Source organism: Struthio camelus, chromosome 2 (genome assembly GCF_040807025.1).
Source record: "Struthio camelus isolate bStrCam1 chromosome 2, bStrCam1.hap1, whole genome shotgun sequence".
Taxonomy (NCBI): Eukaryota; Metazoa; Chordata; class Aves; order Struthioniformes; family Struthionidae; genus Struthio; species Struthio camelus.
In genome coordinates this window covers 59,643,281-59,664,829 of record NC_090943.1, presented here as the reverse complement: position 1 = coordinate 59,664,829, position 21,549 = coordinate 59,643,281, and the positions used below count along the sequence as shown (strand labels likewise).

General features: G+C 40.6%; 1 protein-coding gene across 1 annotated transcript in view; it reads right to left on the bottom strand.

The window, feature by feature from the left end:
* HECW1 (HECT, C2 and WW domain containing E3 ubiquitin protein ligase 1) overlaps nucleotides 1-16,260 on the bottom strand; it is a 308,997-nt gene extending 292,737 nt beyond the window's left edge. The window contains exon 1 of the mRNA XM_068935996.1: nucleotides 16,188-16,260. The gene's annotated coding sequence lies outside the window, so the exon portion shown is untranslated. The remainder of the gene's footprint in view (nucleotides 1-16,187) is intronic.
* Between the last annotated feature and the right edge of the window lie 5,289 nt (nucleotides 16,261-21,549).

Genomic DNA, 21,549 nt, shown 5'->3' with positions numbered 1-21,549 from the left:
TTGAAGAATTAGCTGTTTAGGAAATTTTTTATTGGCAAAGGAAGTAATTAAGAGAAAGATGTACCCTATCCAAGCAAGGGAGTTTCTGGATCTCACCCTTTTCCTCAAACAGGTCATACTGCATCTCTAGTAAAGGGGTCCACATATAACTCAGCAGAAGCTATCCTATACTACTGATGTCTCAGACATGCTGGGAACATGTCTGGGCTCTTAAGAACAGTCATTGGGTCAAACAAGATCCAACCAACCCCGTATCATGTTTTTGAACGGCAGCAGATGCTCAGGCAGGGCTAGATACCTCCTTCAGGCCTCTGGGCAAAGGATTATCTTCCAGGCCCTCCTTGCCCCAATAGCTTTCCCTCCCTTCCTCTTGACCTCCAACTTCCTTCCCTTCTCTGCATTGCATCACCTTACCCTGCTTTTTACTTTACCAGCAGCACCAGTTTCTGTTCACTGCAACTCAGCAACAGCAGTACAGAGCTGCTCCTCCACATCACTTCCTTCTCAGAAGGCTCATGCTTAGGAAAAGTCAAAGTAATAAGGCAAACATACAGTAACCCTTTCCCTGGTGTGTCCTGTGGGCAGTCAGGAAGCCAAGAACATCTGGAGCTGAAGATCTGTTGGCACCATTATGCTTAATATCTGCAGATGGCCTTGTCCTTCAGTTTTAGCTCTTCAATACTTCTGGCCACAACATGCTCTGAGATAAGGTTCTACCATCACATCCTCTGAAAAAGGACTTTTTTCCCCTCTCCCTGTTTCAAGCCAGTCCCTGATATTGGAAGAGCTTGAGATCAACAGAAATAATGAACAGACATTCTTTACTCATGCTCTGCAATTCATCTATAACCTTAAACCTTTTCCACATTCTTTCTTCAGCTTGGAAAGAGAAAAAAAATCTGAGGAATCTCACTTTGTCCCTTGCATGGAAACAATTCTGCAACTGATGAGCCTTCCCTGTGCCTTTTCCAGTAACCATCTCCTCTGAGGGAGTGGCAAGATTTACACAGTCAGTCCACAAGCACATGACAATTTATATAATGGCATGATGTTTGCTCTCAACTCCTTTCCTACCAAATCCTAACACTTGATTTTCTGACAGCTCATGACATTTCCAAGAACTCAGGGTAAATACTAAGCAAAATAAGCTCCCAATTATTATTGCTTGCAATACATACATCCCTTCTGCCCTAGTGCCCTCCCTTTCCCAATTGGGGTTAGCTATCAAATACCAATGTTGTTTCACCTGATCTGGAGCCCTAGCCTGCTGATCTCCAAACTAGCAACCTTATCTCAGTGACATTCTGGTGTCCCCTCTGACCATAGGATGAGCCCCTCAAAGTATAGGACTCTGTAGGGTGTCCAGCCTCCACCATAAAGCCACATCCCTGCTGTTGTGCTGCCTAGATGAGCCAAACACCAGAGGCAGGAAAACTAATAAACTCTTAAACCACTTTCAGTTGTCATGAGCAGTGTCAGTTCCTTGTCTATCTCCCATGCAGCACTGCTGACAGTGGCTTAAAACAACCCAGCTCACCTGCTACTGGAGATGAAAAATATATAGTCAATGAAGTCTGCATGTACTGAGCTGTGCCTTTACATATATTCTAGTGTCACCAATTTCTTTTGATCCTCTTGTGTGACCTTCTGCATAACTAAGCCATAGGACTTCACTGAATTAATTCCTGATTGGAGTTTAATCTTTCAGACAAGCATTCTTTATGTCAAAACGTTCAACAATAGGGAATTAACAGTCTTGATAAATGGTTCCAGTGATTAGCTGCATGTGATATCATAAGCATTCAGGAACTGAATTCATTCAGCTTTTACTACTGCCGAAACTTGCTATGATCTTGTTTGCCAGACTAAAGAGTCTTTTAATTCTAAGTTTTGGTTCCTGTTAACCTTCTCTTTGTTAAGCTACGCAGACTAACCCCCAGGACTCAATGCAAATCTTATTTTCTGGCCCTTCAAGTGATTACTTCATGAGTGATTACTCATGGCTCTTCTCTCATCTCTCTAATTTCTCATCATCCTTTGGAAGTTTGAATGGCATACCCCCCACAGTGCCCTTGCCAGCCTAACAGCCTCTACTCCTCAAATGAGTCCTTGCTTTTATGGTCATTTGTCCACCCAAGAGCTGTAGCAGCTCTTTTGGTCACCACAACTGGAACTTGTGTTCAACCAATGGAACATCAGGTGCTCCTCTCACCTCCTGCACACCAGCACCTCCTAAGTCTTTATTACTTTCTAGGCTGCAGCATCAGTTTTTTCAGCAAGGTCCCCAGTCCAGAGCCAGCTCTGCCAGATGAGATCAAAGTCATCTAATCCAACAACCTGCCTCTGATGACCTAGCAAAGAGCAAGGGGCCCAGGCAAGCACTAGCCATACTTTCCTAGAAGACTCTCCTCATCTCTGAGGATCTGTGGCTTGGGGACTCCTGGAGCCAGAGCTGATGACTGCTCCTGTCAGCTTTGAACTACATAGCCAAGGGGTGAAGTCCCACCTTTGTCCTGTGTGGCACCTAGACAGGTGGTGAAAGACATTTATTTTTCCAATCTAAAGACCAACCTCCACTATAATTTTAAGCAATAGGTAGAAATTAATATATACACACTAGAGTGAGACAGTGGAGAGAAGTTGCATTTTAAAATTCTCTTGAGGACTACTCCTGCCATGTTTAAAAAGCAGCAAGACTAACCACAGAAGAACAGTTTGTATAATCATTCTCTTAAGTAGGATTTTAAATTAAATCATCCATTTTTTTTTCAGGTCCTACACTTTAGCAAAATCCCTTCAAAATATAACAAAACTTGAGAATAACTAAACACTTTGTATTCTATCAAGTTTACTACTTCAATTGTATTGAAACATTTTGATAAGTTTTGGATGCTTCAGCATGAAGTTCCCTTTAGCCTTGGGCTAGATGCATACATGAAGTTCTAAGCTAGGTGGTTCAGTGTCAGGTAAAAAGCATACAAGCTTAGAATGGCTCTAAGCTTGCTATTTAACCAAAACCTGGAAACGAGGTTATTGTAAGGATTATATACTTGGAATTTAGTATACTAAGTGTTGAGCTCTATTTTTATCTAAACGAGAAAGTCTAAGACAATAGAAAAAAATCCATCTAGAAATACCATTGGTATTAAGAAAATGAATGACAATGACACAAGTGAAACTGGATTTCAAAAATGATTCTTCAGTTCTCTTTGAACAGGATTTATTCACGTGAATGGAGTGCTTGCAAAATTAAAGGTGCATGAGAACAGTTTTCTTACAGTTGGGTTGAAGTACTAGTTTACAGTAGCCTCTGAGTCACAATTTCAGGGTCACATTCGGGAAGCAGAAACAAGGTTGCTGGTCTCCACTGCACCAAACATGACCTCTCATTCAGTTCAAGCCATACTGAATTCATCGTAGCTTAAGTAATATTTGTTAGGAACAAGTCTGAACTAAGCAAGGTAAGCCACTGCCAGAGGGCATCAAAAAAGTGTTTGTTCAATTAAACTAGCATGCATTTGTAGAAAAGCAAAGCTGTCCACTTAAGCCAAAGCCTTGTTATTCTAAGTCAAGTAAAGGATAAAATAGTCTTCAGTGGCTGAGAAATCAAGAACCCAGAGAGTTCAGTTCATAGAAAACTTACAGGAGGCCATCACAGGCTCTAGGAGTCCAACTAAAATACAGTAGCTCACTGCATAGGTGCTGCTGTTTCTGAGCACCCTGAATTTCTTCAGCAGACTGCCTCAGCTGTTGCAAGAGCCCTCTTTAGAGATTTATCTAGTGTAGCTCTTAACATAAGTGATTTAAAAACTTGTGACTAGCTCCAGTTAGAGAGCTTTGCAGGCTTTTATCAGAAAGCCTTGACTACTTCTCCAGTCTTGAATCAGAAAACTAAACGCAAGCCAAAAACAGCAACTAAGAAATAATAATGTTGGACAATTTCAACTAAATTTGACAATAGTAGAGGCTTCCATGGCATTACATCCTTCACAGGTTTGACAAGAAGGGACAGCAGTGGAGGAGAGGCAGACACCCTGGTGACCTCCTGGAGCTGAGGGCTGCAGCCTGAGCTCCTGCTTACAGGGCAACCAGAAATATGCTGGCAGGAGGAGCAGCTTTGTTCCCAAGTGCAAGAGAATTAACGTGAGTTTTCCAATGAAGTTCTTTCATTATTACTGTCCTGTTGTCCATGCCTACACTTTTCACATAAGAATAAAAAGTTTCAGCCTTTCTATAAGTTTGTTTCCTGGGGTCATGAGGTAGTAAAAATATCCTTTTCATTTAAGGGGAGTGTAGGCTTTGGCTATTGAACACAAACCTACAGATGCAAAATGCTACAAAGCAAGCATAAAACCCAGTCTTCCCCTTAAAATGGGAAATAACTTTGAAAGATCAGGATTCCCACATTGGCATTGCTGTCTTTGATTAAAGTATAAAAAAAATTGTGAAGTATTTACTTAAATAATGGAAATATATGAATACTAGCACTTTTAAAGTGATTTTAGCTTCTTTATCAGACCTCACCCCTTCAAAGAGGGAGTAACGTAGAATCCAACTTGCTTGTCACAAAAGACAGGCTTGCTTGTCACAAAAGGTCCTTACCTCTAAAGTAGCAAATAGAGCCTAAAAGCCCTAGAGATTTATTTCCAACAGATCTGAACACCCCCTACCCCACCAGTAAGTTTACAACAGCTGTGCAAGACATTAAAAGTCAACTAATATGAGGTTTTACAAGTTCCAATGTGAGAAATTTCTATAATATCCAGCCTAGAGGCTCTTTCTGAGTACTGGCAAGAAACATTACTAGTAACTGCTTCAGAGAAGGCATTACCAATAATTACCAGTTTGACAAGTGTTGTTGGCTTCTCCATAGGTCTATTACTTGCCAAATGTCAGCAATGTCTTTCTACAAGCACTTCAGTATAGTACACTGCAAGTGTTCTCATTTCTATTCTACCTGTAATTTTTCCCCTAATTAAATATTTAAATGCAAGAGATTTGTTAGATTGCAATTTTCTTTTTAACTTATATGTTAATATTTTAAAGGATTCAGTCAGACTACTTGGAGCCAGTGGGTCACCAAGAAGTCCCTCTAACTCAGGAGAACCCTGGGGCTACAAACAAAGGCATACCTCAACAGGAAGGGGAAAGCATGGCCTACAACCATAACAACTTTTCTTTCCCTTTATCAATTTTTTTTGTGCCTCCTAGGAGTAGAGATTTGCACCTTCACTTATTACAGCATTGTTCTATTTACAAGCTTCCATGGAAAAACTCCAAGCAATCTACTGAGAGCCATACAAAAGAAATTTAAGTGCACACACACAGGAGATATCTATTTTGAAGCTGGATTTCAATATAACTTTCTGGCTATGACTCATAGTAGTCACTTCACGGCCCAGTACACAGTTATGTTGTTATGCCCTAGCTTAGTTTTCCATTACTGAAGGTGAAATGGCATCAAATCTACAGTGGTAACATTGGATTTTAGGCAACATGAACAGTTAGGCTTCCTAGAGAAGGAAAACATTTAGGAACAGATGCAAAAAGGGTACAGTGCGTAAGTTCAGCACCTAAACCCCCAAATGGGGGATCCTAAAAAATTCATCCTAAAAAAGGATCCAGTGCCTTATAAGGAAAGCTGCAGCTGCATTTCAGCAGTATTGAGGCTGGTGCCCTTTGTAAAATAGCCAGTTAAAGCATTTGCCCAGAAAATAAGAGACACTTCAGTCCTTTTCCATTCGTTGCTGACAGCACTTCCTGCCACCTTGCCCTGGGCTCCAGCTCAGCAGTACTGGGAAGCAGGGATGGGCTGGTAAGTAACCCCCCCCAAATCCACTCCTGGGGAAGCTACAGTGCTGCACAATAGAAAGTGCAGAATCCCTGGGCCGCAGGAAAAGCCTGTTACAGTGTAGTGGGAGCATGAGCTCAAAGGGAAATGCCTGTGTTGCAGCCTGAGCCACAATTGCGTTTTATCCAATTAACATTTAAGTGCAAAATACATCAGTAGGTCTGGGAGCAGGGATGAAAACTAAAGCTTCCTGCTGGTATACCAGATTACAGACAGGATTTCTTCAGACTGTCTTTCCCTCCCTCTGGATCTCTCTCTACCTTTCACAAGGGAAAAGCAGCTTTTAGAGAAGGGCTGTGATTTCCCAGGGGATGCCAGCCAAGTAGGATACTGAGCAAGTCACCCAGGATGGAGGATTTAAGACTCAGCCCTGCACTTAACACACCCTATTGGGTACCTCCAGACTGGTGTATACTGATTTTCCAGAGCTCTGTGCTCAGCATGGTGGTTATCACAGCCTCCTCACAGCATAGCTCTGCCCTGTGGCTGGTGGGGAGTCTAGCTTAGCATGCCAGGTCCCACTGCAAGGCACCGCCTGCCAGTGCTGTGCCAAGCCCTGGTTTCTTATACCACGCACTACAGAGTATTTACAAAGCTCTTATAGCTTGCACTGGCTAGAACGTCTTTTACTATGGCCTGTTTGATCAGCCATCCGGTTCCTGAACTGCTGGGACAAAGCTTTTGATAGGGCACATTACAGCTATATTTTGCTTTACATCTTCCTAGGCTTTAAAATACGCTCCAGTGATATGAGACTTACCTTCATTCAGTGAATGCCATTTGCCTAAGGTGGACAGGAGAACATGGAGATCTTGTGGGAGGCGCTTGGGAACTGCCCCCACTTCTGTGTTTATTAAACTGTGTCAAACCTTTCTTGACTTTTATGCAGTGCACATATTTTACCTACCACATCGTAAATATATTCCACAGTTTTTACAATTAAAATAACAGAGCTGATAAGAGATTTGAGAAAAATTGCCTCTTTGCCAATCCCATAACACATTCCTTTCCAGCCAGGATTAAGAGCAACTACAGCCTCTCAAGATGCCTGAGAGAACAGCGTTGTCCATAATTATTTTAGACTAAGTCAAAGATGGACAACCTCATACTGTTAAGCTTTGTGCCCAACTTATATACAGGAGGTGGGAATTTGCCTGCTTTGCACTGTCAGTAAACTTCAGCCTGTCACATTAATTCACCATCCTTTTACCAGTTAGCAAAGACTTGTGCTAGAGAACAGGAAAGATGTTCTTTTTCCCTTCTAAAGAGGCATGAATTAAAGATCAAGGTTATATCCTCTGGGCTTTTTTCTTCTGTGAAAGACCATATTAAGCTTCAACAAATAGACTTAAAATAAGCTTATAAAATTATGACCAAAGCTCTCCAACTGTCATAATGACAGTAGATATAACAAATGTGCAAGCTGCACTCCACTTGACTTAGTGGCATGAGGCCCGGTTGGTAACAAAAAAAGTAAAGTAGGAGAAAAGATACAAGTCTATTTTATAAAAAGCAGCAAACCACACAGAACTATGTATTTAGATTTAAGAGGTCCAGAAAATTTAGTCAGATATTAAGGGGGTCATGAGCAATAACTGCCACTATTTTCCTGTTTAAAGTGTAATATCAAAGTACTGCCAAACCAGCTGTCCACAAATACTGTCAGTACCCAGGAATTATGAGTTTAATTCTGAAAGTCTGGATAACTACAGATAACTACAATTTTAAAAGTACCAATCACCTACAAGTATAACTGGAACAAGTGACAGCCACAGGTCCTCCAAAAAAGCAGCAGGCCTTTGGAATACCAAATAACCTCTGGAAATATCAAAATAAGTGACTAAAATAAAAGGAATAGAACCATTAGACACTCAGGAACAGAGCCCCAGAGGCATTTGAAATCTGCCTTTTTAAAGCCTAACTTGCTTCCAGGCAACAGCACTTCCCATGGCCCAGAGGTAGGTAGGTACAGAGCACCAGCAACTTCAAAAAGTCTCTCCTGTGCCTCAGAAGCATATGTGACTAGTTGGAAAGCAGCTCATGATAGATGGGAGAAAAAAGCTGATTTCAAAAATAGCTTTTAAACCTCCTTGCAGCTTGCCTTTAAGTAGATTTAAGATCTATTTTAAAAGCCTAAGTGCATCTCCTACATGTATACCATACTCCAAAGGTAACTGAAAAATACACTGCCTTCTTCCAGCCTAGCCTCCCCAGTCTCATTAGATCATTTGAGGTTTTATATTTTGGTAGAATTTCAAAGGTATAGAGGTATCTAGGAAAGATGGGAAACAAACTGCATGCTTTAGGGCTATTCTAACTCACATAGACAGCTTTCCGGTTTTAGACTTGAAGCAGTATATATTAACTGTCCGTATAAGCTCATATCTGTGTTGCCAACTATTACATTTTTCAAAGTCTTCACATATTTGCAATTTTTCCTGAAAGCCCCTGCTCTTAGCCTCCTGTTTTTCCATGAAAATATCAGCTTTGTTTTATTTAAGGGATGTTTTTTGCCCTTATTTACCAGGAAGGTAAGGCAGGAAGAACCTGACTTAAGGTCTGAAATCAGAAGGAAAACAGACAGGAAAAAAGTGCATATTTTAAGAATTACTTGTTTCTATGGCTGACTCAGTTTTCCTGAAGTCTTGATTTAGCCATGCTTCAATAGTCATGCTTCAATTTAGCTATCTAAAAGACAGACAGATGAACTACTGCTGATAGGCCTTTTGTTATCTAGCTAGATTTCTTTGAAGTCTTCTCCTTCCCGTTCAGCCCTGGACATTCCTTCCTGGGCTTCTCCACCAGGGGAAAAAACCACCACCCTACTAAACACTAGCTGTTCCTTGCCCCAGACATTAGCTTGTTCCAACCTGCAATTGGGATTTTCTGCCCAAGAGATGGCCCTTACATTACCCACAGTGGATGTCCTGGATTTGGGAGACAACACTGGGATTCCTTCTATTTCAACACTGAATACTCTATCCCATCACCAGGCCTTTGAGAGGCTGACTCAATAATTTCTCTAGCAGAATTAGTCCTCACTGGGGCTGGAGAAGCTGCCCAAGTGAGCAAGGATAACACACAAATAAGCTTAGCCTGAAGCTGCACCACTGAGACCGGTCTGCAATGCTGCTTAATAGGGCTGAGAAATAAGGTCCTGACTGCAAGTTTTGCAGTTATCCAAATAAGTTCAGCTTGAATAAATTACTTAACTTCTCCACAATTACTACGCAGAAATTAACATATCTGATCTAAAATAGTACCTCTGGCTACTGATACAATTGCAGCATTAAGGAAAAATGAATTAAATATTTAAAAAGTCCTGAATCTGAAATAAGATAGAAGAATCTGAGTCAGAGCTCTTTCAACTATTGAACTCTGCTTAGGCAGAGACTTGCTCTCATTTGTGCAAGTATTTATGAAAAAAATGATGCAGTGCTCTGGCTTTGGCACTCCTTTCACTTATAAAAGCAGGTGTACATACACCTCACTTCCTGGTGAGCAGTATTTTCTTCTTCCAAGTATATTAATATTCTCAAGTGAAAAAACTGAGAATCATTCACACTGAAATTATCCCATTAATTTCACAGGAATTACCAAACTACTGTAGTTCACAGGAATAGCAATACCAGCTTTCCTTTGGGGGGGGGGGGGCAGCAATGCTAAAAGAACTGTCCAAAAAAAAATAAACACTATCCAACAAGATTCAGTGAGGTCAATGGAGGGTGACCTCTTCACATTATCCTTTGGATGAGAATCTTTGACAGCTCTTTCAAGTCTCACATTTGCATTGTGTCCATGAGCATCTGCTCATTCCTGATCACACCACTCAAGAGGGAAACCTTTTTCCTTTCCAAAGCTTCAAGTATGTTGGATCATTCTTTTAAATCTTTTTATTTATTCATTTTGAATCCATCCTCTACAAACATCCTTTTGCAATTTTTTTTTTTTTTAAATCTTGGCCCAGTAAAAACCAGGCCAGTTCTAACTGATAGAGCAGAAAACCAAATTTGTGCTTTAGATTGTTCAGTGAGTAGCAACAATGAAAGCCAGATCTATTTGGGGTAACAGCCATCTAACAGTCAAGAGCTAGCAGGTTCTTATCAAGTCAAAGCCATCAGTGGCTGTAAGTTAACAGGACAGTTTCAGGTTTCCAAGAACCAGAGGATATTTAGTGTTTATCCAGTAAGTTCAGTTATTGAAGAGACCAATTCTAGGGCTTCCCCACCCTTGTTTTTTGATCCTTTTGTGTCTATTTTCTCCTAATGCTATTGCATTTGATTTTTATGCAATTGCTATTATCGGGTCTCCTGGATATAAAGCTCACCGTGTTCCTATGTCTCTGCAAAGCTGACATCTTACTGATTGGAGGAGTTGTGGCAAACGGATTTTTGAAAGATGGACCTCTCCTTGCTATGATTGAGTTTATCCACTTCTCCTTTCTCTTGCTCACCACTGCTTTCCTAGATTTTGGTAGAGCCTGCGTGTTAGTGTTGAGTTAAAGCAGACCGACCATGAATTACTTCAAATTATATGATTACTTGTTGACTATTAAGTGTTAATGAAGATGCAAACGTCCATTTAAGTTATAAAAACTACTACTACTACTCCAGAATTGTGATTTTTGTGGCTAAAAAACATCTCCTTGTAATTTCAAATAAGATTCACCTATTCATGCTTTGAAGGGGGAAATACAACCCTCCTCACTTTTCAGGAGGGGTCATAACTAACATTGCTTTGGTGTTACAAGTTTAGGGAAGCCCTAGGGATCAGGACCTCTTCTTCCCCTGCTACATGGCACAGAGACTCAATTAATGCTCATGATTAGAAGGCCTCTCCCACTCCAGCGGTCTGTTTGATCAGCTCTCCCCTTGTCCTGTCCAGCTTTAAACAGCATCACACAATTTTGAGGAGCTCTAATCTTATACCAGCATGGGGGTTAGAGCAGTATCCCTGCCCTCCTGGAAAGAAAACCCTCCAATTTTCCAGGCACCCAGAACTCATCCTTAACACTGAGACAAAAGCAAAAAGGAAGTTTATGTCACTACAGTGAAGAGTTTAATAAAACTTGTTACTGTATTTAGAAACAGATACCCATAGAGAAATCAAACTATATTAGCTATGTGTTATGGTACACATAGTTGAGTTTTTCTTCACAATATTGTCTTCCTTTCACCTAGCTGCCTGGACACTCACATAGATTTGTCAAGTGGGATTCAATCCAACACCTGTTCTCAAGTTTGCCTTATTGAAAATAGATCCCAAGCTGAGCATGCAAGAATAAGCCTGTCTTGTCTGCCTGGTTCTCCACAGATCCTATTCCAACACAAAGCCTTCCCTTCCTGCTTACCCCTCCCGGACCTCCTGTAAGTAGTGATATTTTGACATTTATCCCAAAATAACACTGACTTAAAGGAAAAGATGCCCAATGGGATAGGTATCATATGCCAAATGGTAAACAAACCATTTATTGAAGGTAAATGAAACAATTAACTCATTTGATACTTAACTTGGCTGTAGAAACAAAACCATAGAAATTTATATTCCAGCTCCAGACTGGTTGAGTGGGGACAGAAACCTTTGTCTGGAATGTGACTTTCAATATATGAATTAGCAAGTAATAAGCTAGTTCTATTACATTAACACCTAAACATCTACCTTTGTGACAGGCCAACAAGCAGTTGCACCAGCTCCAGGATGAAAGCATGCCTGGGTGAGTGACCTTTAAACATAGGCTGAAGGACACTGACTTTAAGTATAAAATATACTTGTTTTTTCCATTTCTGCATAACCTAGGTCAGATATTGCTTGTATGTAATGATGTATTTTTTGAGAGTGAAATCCATAAGCTAGAGGATTCTTCATCTCTCATTCTGAGATTGTGCATCATCAGAACCATTTGGCTAGATGCAAGTCAGGAAAAACATGATGCTACTACATCTCACATACCAATCTCTACCTACATCAATTGTATTTTTAAACAAACATGACATGTTTTATTAGGCATATCCAAATAGTTCATTTGTTTCCTTAACTCACACTGCTAATGAGGTAACTCTATAGGATTACTGTAAGCGCATATACCTATTTGCCACATCATTTTCAGGGAAGCCTCAAGTAGTTTGAGGGAAAAGAGATACCAAATGCCCACAAGAATAAAAAACTGATCTTTCCATCTCTCCTCAGTGGGGAATGACAAATGAAACAGATGAATATCCTGCTCAGTATGGCTCTTCTTTACTGAAGATTGATTAGTCCAGCTGCACCAGCAGATTTAGTTTAGCATCTTAGTGTGTGTGCTATTAGCTGGGTAGGTGGGCAGAGACAGATACCTCCCATTCTGCTGCCCCTGTGAGAAGGCAGCAGTATATTTGATGGCCGCAGCAAACCCACCAGGACACACAGAAGCTCCAGCAATGGAAATACAGCGTCAAGAACAGTGCTTGGGCTATGGAAGTAGCATGCATATCTGCTCAGGTCTAATATACAGGTATAACTTATTTAACTTTCTAGTAGTATCCATTGCTATATTCAAAGACTTACAACAGGAAAATACCCCTTAAAAATTCAGCCTCGCAAGTGAAGAATGCTTAATAAGATTCCTGTGACATGAATATGTATATTTGTGTATGGAGTAGATCTCTAAAAATGCTCATCCTCCATATAAGATAAAAGCTGTCAATTTTGCATCATAAGCAAGGTCCACAGGAATTTTACAAGGGTCTCTACTGGAAAGGATAGACCTAAAGCCTGTTTGACCTACATGAAGTATATGTGGAGAAGTATACCTTGAATTAAAACCAGCCAACAGCAAATTAGCCCAGGTACCAGCAGTGTTTTTCCCTTGTCTAGTCTCCCAGTAGCACAGTTTCAGAAACTAAAGCAGTCTGACCTCTGAAGACATCTGTCCAGAACTAGTCACACAAGACTCCCTGGAGCCCTTCTCCATTTGGCAGGACCAGGCCCTGCAAAATGGGAAGTAACTGGCACATTACTCTAATACTAAGCATCCCCCAGCTCTCACTAAGTTACACAAAGATCCAGGGAAGTCCTGCAGCAGCATCACAAGGTGCAACATCATGGCCCTGATACTACTAAACCCTGAGTCATGATAGCAATGCCATCCAATGATATATGTCCTTAATGAGATTGTGCTATATGATCACACCACTCACAGTTAAGTCAGAATTACTTTTCCATCCCTGCCATGTAACTTGGATGTCATCATCTATTTCAGATCCAGAGAGCCCTTGGGATGCTACCAGTGGAGTTTAGCTCACACTCAGTCACAATTTCAAACCAATCGCTTATCCAAGTCAGGCAAATACAAAGCTCCACATTTATAGATAGAGCAATTGCCTGGTTTGATTGTGGCCTGCTCAGGTCAGTAAGTGTTTGCAGGATTAGTCTAAAGTGTTAATGTTAGAGTGGGAAAACAAAGTGCAGCCCCATAATCCATTTCTATTGCATTTGGGAAAAAGGAAAATAAGGGGGAAAGCCTGGGCTTGCTCCTATCTCTTGATAATAAAGTGTCCCATTTCTTTTTTCTATGTGGAAAGGGCGAGCTATTCATCTGAGCACCAGTGACTGCCATGAACAGAGTTCAGTTCTCAATCACAGACTGAGCAATCTCAGGCAACTCATAAGTCTTTCCATGGCTGTGTGTGCTCATGAGTAAAAATGAGGTTTTATTTGATTTCTATCCTATTCTATTTCTGACAAGGATGGGAAGATACACCCATGGGTACTAGAAAGCAGTTAACTGTTCTGGACAAAAAAGCAAATGCTTGCTTAAATTCAATGAGTACAGAATTCACTGCCATGCAGCACTCCCAGCGCAATACTCCCCTTAGTGTATTTCAAGTTAAAAAACACCTTGCTCTGCATTTCCCTTATATCTTCTATCTGAGACTCTCCAGGAATACTATTAATATTCCTGAAGACTAGTCGCAGCTTTACAAAATGAACATGGAGCACAATTTTATTCTTGCAAGAAACAGGACAGATATCAAGTCACTTTTCAAAGGTTACAAAGAAAGGCTATACAAAAGACAGGAAAATATATCTTGAAGGCCAGTCCTGCTTGCAGTGAAGTCCCTAGCAGCATCCCCACAAATCTCAGTGGCATCAGATTGGATTCTTAACAGCTCTCAGGTCTCACTTCAGTGTTCAGCAAATTTTAAAAATTTGATAAAGCAGCCCAAGTGGTTTTTGATTTTTAGAGGAAAAAAAAATGATGTACAGATCTAAGTTCTGTTCTCTTCAGAAAGAAATTCCAATGCAGAAGGTACTGTTTCCCAGGTATAGCATATTAGGAAGTGGACACTCTTTTTGGAAATGGTAAAAAAGGTTTCTTGAAAGAGTACTCAAGTTTGATTTTTAAGCTTCATTTGATTCTACTATTTAAAACCTCCTTTCATGTATTATCATGTTGAAAAGGACTCTTGCACCAAACTATCTTTTACAATAGTAACTTCCCAAGCTAGTTCTCAAAGAATACAGGCTTCTCAGCCGAACTCCAAGGAAAGCAGATTGGGCCTCTGTCCTAATTTAACCGTACTTCTTTTAAATTAGTAGAAGAAGCAACTGTGAAATTAATAAACCCAGAAATTCATGAAATAACTATAGGCTTTCTTGAAAAATAGCATGAATGATTCATTGCTTTAGGTAAACTACTTATTAGCTCAAGTGGCAAAAAAGACAGCAGCTGGTACATTAAAATCTTAATAAAAAATTCAAGACGCACAGCAGCATTTGGTCTCTTGGGAAAAAAACTTGACTGGAGCATTCTTCCTCGTGGATTCAACTTCTAAAACCTCAAGAAGAAAACACACTCTTCTGGGAATGTCCAATTCCACATCCTGTGGATAAGGAAAACCCTTTGCTTGATTAGGGTTAAACTGAGGAGTTTAAGAACCACACGTTGCATTTTCACTCTAGCACTTTAACATGCAGTCTAGATTCAAGGAAGGGAAAGCAATCACTCAAAATGTTGCAGAACTTTAGAACAGGGTACATTAGAAAGCTATTAAACACATGCTCAAAATTCAAGGCAATTTGGAGCTATAAAACCCTACTGAGACTTTTTTGGCCACTGCAGCTCTGAAAACAAAGCTATTTTTTCCCCTAATGAGCCTAAAAGCAACCTATCATGACTATATTTTCTAGCAAACTATCATTACTGTAGTTGTACTTTCTATGTCTTGGTATTTACCCATAATTTTGGGATCTATTTCTACTAGCTTGCAACACCTACCCTAGGGACAGGAAGTGCACCAACTGTTCCCATGACAGGACATTACATTTTGTTAAATCAGTCAAGAAAGTTTTTCTTTCAAAAGTAAAGATCTGAAAACTGACTAAAAAGGTAGCACTTTATACTATTTTTGTTTTTCTGAAGGAGAACATTAGGTGGTTCATAAAACACTCACCTTCTTTTTCTTCACTTTTCCTCAAGAGAAATTAAAATATTTATTTCTGCAGTAAGCTTCAAATAAAAGACTCAAAGGAGAATAAAATTGAACTATCTAGAAAATGCAACAGCCACAGTAAGTTAAAACACCTGAAATCCAGTAAGCAGGTATTTACTTTTAAAACTGTTTTGGATTAGACGTTATTTTTGCTTGGTAACTTACTGATTAATAAGTATTTTTTAAAGAGGGTATTAGTTCTAGTCTATTAGATAAATAAGACACTTCTATTAATGAGAATCTAAGCAACAATAATGAAGTTAAGTAAAGTCAGCATTTACAGATGGCTTAAAAGTAAGCTGGAAAAAGGGGAATCAGAAGTCAGACTTGTCCCGGTCTACCCCATTTGGCCCTATTTTGCCTAGCCTGCTACTTGGCTAGTTTGCCAACTAGCATAAGATCTGTAGGAAATTATCTCTGAAATCTGCCTGCAAATTTGGTTACACTGATCAGAAACCTTTAAATGTTAATAGACAAGAAAAAAAAGGAGAGGACATGAACACCTTGAGAAACTGGACCAAAATTAGAGGTTAAGTAAGATTTCTAAAGTTTTTTTTTTTTTTTTTAAAGAAAGAACTGAAGTAAAAGCCAGGTACCCACTGAAGCTGATAGAAGCTCTTCACAGAAGCACAAAAGTTAGGGGAAGAAATAAGGCTTCTTCTCAACTCTAGACTTGAGGTAAAGCTATAGAAACACTAAAGTGAAAGACTAGCTAGCCCAGATGGTAACTGCACAGATGTCCATTCTAATTCAGACCAAAGGTCCACCTCACCCAGCAACCTTACCAACAGCTAGCAAGGGTGAACAGCTACAGATGTAGCTAAGAACAAGGCAAATATGCAAGGACATAACTCCAAGCCACTTACTTAGCATCCCAGGTAAGGTGAGCAGTCTGTCAGGGAGTAGCAAGAGTAAAGCTGCTCCATACAGGAGGATGAGCCTGAAGCTGACAGCAACCACAGCAAGCAGTATGAGGCTGGTGACAGAGTCCACTGAAAACCGCCAACACAGCAACAGTATGAGTCAGGTCTGGGGTCCATACTGGGTGTCCAGTCACAAGCAGCAGGAGATAGGACTAGAGACAAGGCTGCAACATGTACCTCAGGCCTGCCCAGGAGACAAAGTACCTACAGCACAGGACTAGAGTCCAGCCAGGAACACAACCCCAGAAACCAAATCAGGATAAGACAAGGCAAACACAAAGCAAAGGTCTAAGGCTGGGCAAAGTCCTTAAATAGGTCTCCTGGGCCCTGGGCAGGGTGTGGGTGGAGGCCCCAGGTGAGCCTGATCAGGGCAATTAAGGCTTATTAGTGCTTTTAGGGCCCTGTTATAGCTATTTTTAATTTGTATCTGTGCTTTGCTTCTTGCCGTTTTATAGGTCCCTATTGTACTCTTCTTCAGTTATCTCTTAGTTCCTTAAAAGCTCCTAGTAATTCTTCATTTAAAAACTGTATGATACTTATGCTGTATGTTTCTCAAGTCTATATTCTTCTGAGGAGGAAGAAAAACAGCAGCACTTTGTATAGTATTCTGGAAACAGAGGTATTGTAAGTTTGTAGAGGACATAATTATTGCCTGTTGTTTTATTTTGCATTTCTTTCTAATAATTCCAAAACAGTTGATTTTGCTTTTCTAGTTGCTGCTGAGTACCGAACTGCTATTCTGACAGAACTATCTATTGAAACCACATCCAGATCCTGAATAACAGTAGTCTGGGACCCATTCTTTTATGTGTAAAGTTGAGATTGCTTTTTCTTCTGCCTTTCCTTGCTGAGTTAGATTGTATTATGAGGTCCTTTCACCTGTCTTCCTAGTTAGCTTTCATCTTTACTACCCTGACTTAACTCAGGATCACTGGCAAAGCTGACTACTTCATTCTCTACTCCCCTTTTCTGACCATAGGATAATTTAGGTTTTAAGGGAGCTTGCAGTGAATGTGTTTGGTAGCGTGGGGGCAAGGAGTCTCCTCTGGCTGTATGTCTGACTCATACTCCAGCCTGGTGCTCTCCAGGAAAGCCAGTGCGCTGCAAGGCTGGTAGCGAGGGCTGCTGTGGAGAGGTGGGGGTAGGACTGATGTGACACGGAGCAAGTAGAGCGCTGGGTACCGCCGATAAAAGGCCACAGCACGTTTGCCCCTTGCTGCGTTAATACCCCTCTATATTGTCTCTGTTTCAACAGAAATGCTGTGGCTGGCAGGCAGAGCTGGAGGAAGGAGACGTCTGAGCTCTGAGATACATAGCCCAAGGCTGGGGAATTGTCTGCTTCAAACGTCTATCCTGGTAGCAGTTTGCCTGCAGCAGGGTCAGAGAGAAGTTTGAGGATCATGTAATTCCCATGGCATCACACACACATGCCCCCCTCCCTGCTTGAACATTTAAAGTTTGGGCTTTACTCTGGAGGAAACCTGTTCCACATCGCTCATTCTCATCCTTCAGCCTTTTTCTTCCTTTGTCTGTTTCTTTCAAACCCTTACTTTCATGGATCTGCCTCCTTGCCCTGTTATTTAATGGGCATATATAAGTTTTGGCTTGTGTAGGCAGCCCACCCTCCCCTCCGTCGTGTCTCCAGCTATCTCTGTGAACACCAGAGGCCCCCCTCTAAGCTTTCAGATCTCCTCCTCCAGCTGAGGATTCATCCAAGGATAATCCCCCTTCAACGATAATGCAACTCCTACAGCCCCAGCTTCCAGCCATTTATGTTGTTCCTGACGTGCTTTAGGCTCCTAGAGTGCTATTTCAGGAGCTACTACTGTCCTCCCTTGGCTTAGCATTTCTTTGAAGGTGGGCGCAAGAAAAAGACCAAACCCTTCATTCCCCCCACAGCCCTCATTTGCTCTGGGGCTTCTCAGCATTTTCTTTTGCCTAGCTCAGCCCCTTTCCATCCTTAGCTGCAGCTGAGAGTCTGCTGAACACCTCCTTTTTACCACTGGTTGCAAAACCTCTGCCCTGTTCAGGATGTGCAGTCCCCAAACAGACTGCAAACTACAGCCCAACTACAAACCCTGTAATTTACAATTTGCGGTCAAACACACCACCAAGCCACAGAGAAAATATCACATTACCCCTCACTCCCTGCTAGCACAAACCCTTGTGGAGAAGGAAATACTCCCTCCTTACAAAAAAGTCCCACACAAGCTTCTGGCTTTCTTGTCTCTGCTAGTGACTGGTCTAGTCTGAGAAAACTACTACATAAAATTATTAATAGCACTGCAGAAATACACACTGGTATAGCTATCAGCAGCTAAGCTAAGATACATGAGGACCAGCTAGGTGTGTGGAGCATTTCTTTTACTCATTTCTTGTGCGCTAAAAGTTCAAAGGCAAAAACCTGCCACTTCTGCATCTGTCAGAAACTGCTGACAAAAAAATGCCCAAAGCAGATCTTACACATGGAGAGTAGAAAGCTGTTTTGCAGCATCGCCCATAATCATGCTTCTCAGCTGATCCTTTCCAAGCACTGGAAATAGATGTTCATAACATGAAGAGATATAGAATGAAAATAGTGAAGAAGTCACAGGCTGAAAAAGAAAATGTTAGTATGCTCCTGCTCTCCTAGCTCTCAGACTATGTATGCCTGCCATAAAAATAATCCGACAGTCTATTTCCTTAACACATAATTGCAGAAATCTCTCTTTACTGGTCATCTATTTCCCAATAGATGGTAACGCTGATTCCCTGGTAATCTTCTGGTAATGCCGATTTTTGTTAAGCATTGTGTATGCTTGAACACCAGGGTTTCTTTACTCTCTTTCAAAAGCTATCAAGAAATCTTACAGAATTTCAGTCTGCATTTTCTTTTATTAATTTATTTCAAATTTTCCAAGTTATATGTCATGTATCAATTAAATAGCGTAGCTCCCATTTAAACTGGTACATTCTTCACATCACTTCTTATATTGGATGTTTTCAATGTAAAAGTTTTGAAAGGAATTTATTCTCAGAAATGCCTTAGGATTTTAAAATTATGTTTTCCTCTTTCATAAACTGCCTGAAGTTTAAGCAACGTTTATCTAGTAGTACAAAGTAACTATTATTACCATGTCACGTGTGGTCTCACCTTCCCGTTCAGAGGGCAATACTAGGAGGAGGAGTATAAGCAGAACTCCAATGTGATGTCCACTATTATCCTAAGACCTGCTATCAGGAACAGTCTTTGATGGAAAAAAAAATCTTTTGTTTTTCTTTAAACAGAACCACACAAAACTGTCACCCATCTGCTTGACAGACTGTACTGCAATTTTTTCTCTCTTGAAGCAGCAGCTTTTGGTCAGCTCACAGCATTGCAACTTTTATTTTTGCTGTCCAATAAGCAAATGCTCTCCTCTGCTGACAGCATTCATGAAGAGCTGAGAAATGACTTTATGCACATCTTGTAGGCAGTCAACACTGGAAGTAGTCACTACAAGAATGGAGAGGGCCATTTTCAAACATCTAAATGTACACAGGGCTTATGAACACAATTTACACTCACTACATCATCATGTTTATGACAAAAGCTTGAAGAAGACACAAAAAGGACATATCCTTCCTTCCAAAAGCAAAATACTATATAGATATCAAGCGAAGTCAACTGGACTGTAAAATAATTTCTGCAATCATTGTCTCAAACTTAAAAATCAATTTGTTCCGCTACGAAGAATAAGCTTATGAACTTCCAAATTCACTTTTAAAAACAAAGAGGTACATTCACATGGTAATTTAGGGTGGGTTTTTTTTCTGGATATGTAAGTTCAAGCTATAATTAAGGGTACACATTTCACATGGTTACACTGTTAGACAAATACACGAAATACTGTTCTTGCCCTGTTGTCTCCTTTCTGCACAAAGTTGATCCTTGCAATAGCCACTCTGCCGTCAAAGTACAGTTCTCGCACTGAGAAAACGTTAGGCTGCTGTTAAAATGATAAAGCAAAGACCAGGGCCTTTTTTTTTTTTTTTTTGCATGCTTTCTCTTTGTTTAGACACTAGACTAGAGAAAAAATAGCTCCACTGTGATATTCTCCAGACCTCCACTTTGATTTCTGTTCTTCTTGGAAGTCACTCTTTCCCGTCAGTAGTGGGAGCTCAGTCGCAGGATGGGTGCGGAGGAAAAGAGAGTGAGAAGTACAAGAGCGTACTCTTTATTTACTGCGAAACAGTAAGACGGTACATCCTTCATGGAGGATGCTTCATGTCCTCAGTGACAGATGCCCAAGCAGTTGACATCATTAACTCTCAACACATTACCTCTGAACAAACAACCAGGTGGTTATTTCACTGACAGCTTATGTTCATCTCTGTTGTTCACTTGCTGAGTAATCTGTGAGAAATACAAACCCCACTCATGCAGTGAGTCAAGCCAAGCCAGAACAATCTTCTGCTGTAATACCAAAAGGAGGAGAAGTATTCCTTTGGTCTTCTCTTTTTTGATAAGTTTTTTTTATTTCACTATTATTTCACAAAAAGTGAGTAATGGGCAGGCAATTTTCTGTGCTTACAAACCAATCAGACCAGGGGCTTCTCTCAAGGTCGGGTTGCAGTCAGGTAAAGAAAGCTGTTTAACAGACACTGAGGCAGATATAGGGTGGGTTCAGCGCTGGTGTCAGGAGAGAAAACGAATGGAGCAGAGGCTGTACAGGCTGTAGAGAGACTTTACTGGTTTTTCATCGAGACTCCTGTTTGTTTATAACAGCCATAATCCTGCAAGGGAAAAAGTACTTTCCAAGACATGCTGAGCCCATCATTCTTGCTACTATCCTACCTAAACTTCTCCCAGATAGGGTCCTTGGCAGTGAAGGAGATGATACCTCTGGAAACTAGAAAAAGGTAGAGTTCATCCCTGTGGAATGGAAAATGGCTTGAAAATTATCCTTTGGGGTGTCAGGATAAAGCTGTGGAAAAACTTGGATCCAAAGTTGAGTCTAACTGCTTATCAGTCAAAGTAAAATAAAATACAACCAGCATTTTTAATACTCTTACACTTTCAAATTAAACAACACGATTAGTTCTAGAGCTGGACTTCAATGCAGGAATACCAAAATATCCTGTGTAAGACTATTCTACAAGTAACTAAGTTCTCAAGTTAGCTAAACATATCTAACACCCAGTAAATGTTCACATAATGCTTAAAAAATTTCACGCAATACCTCTGAACCTTTCGAGAGTCTACTGTCATTGCCCTCCGAAAGGGCTATAGGACAAATCAGCCTTAACAGTCAAATACACCAATGAGAGATTTCAAGACAGTTTC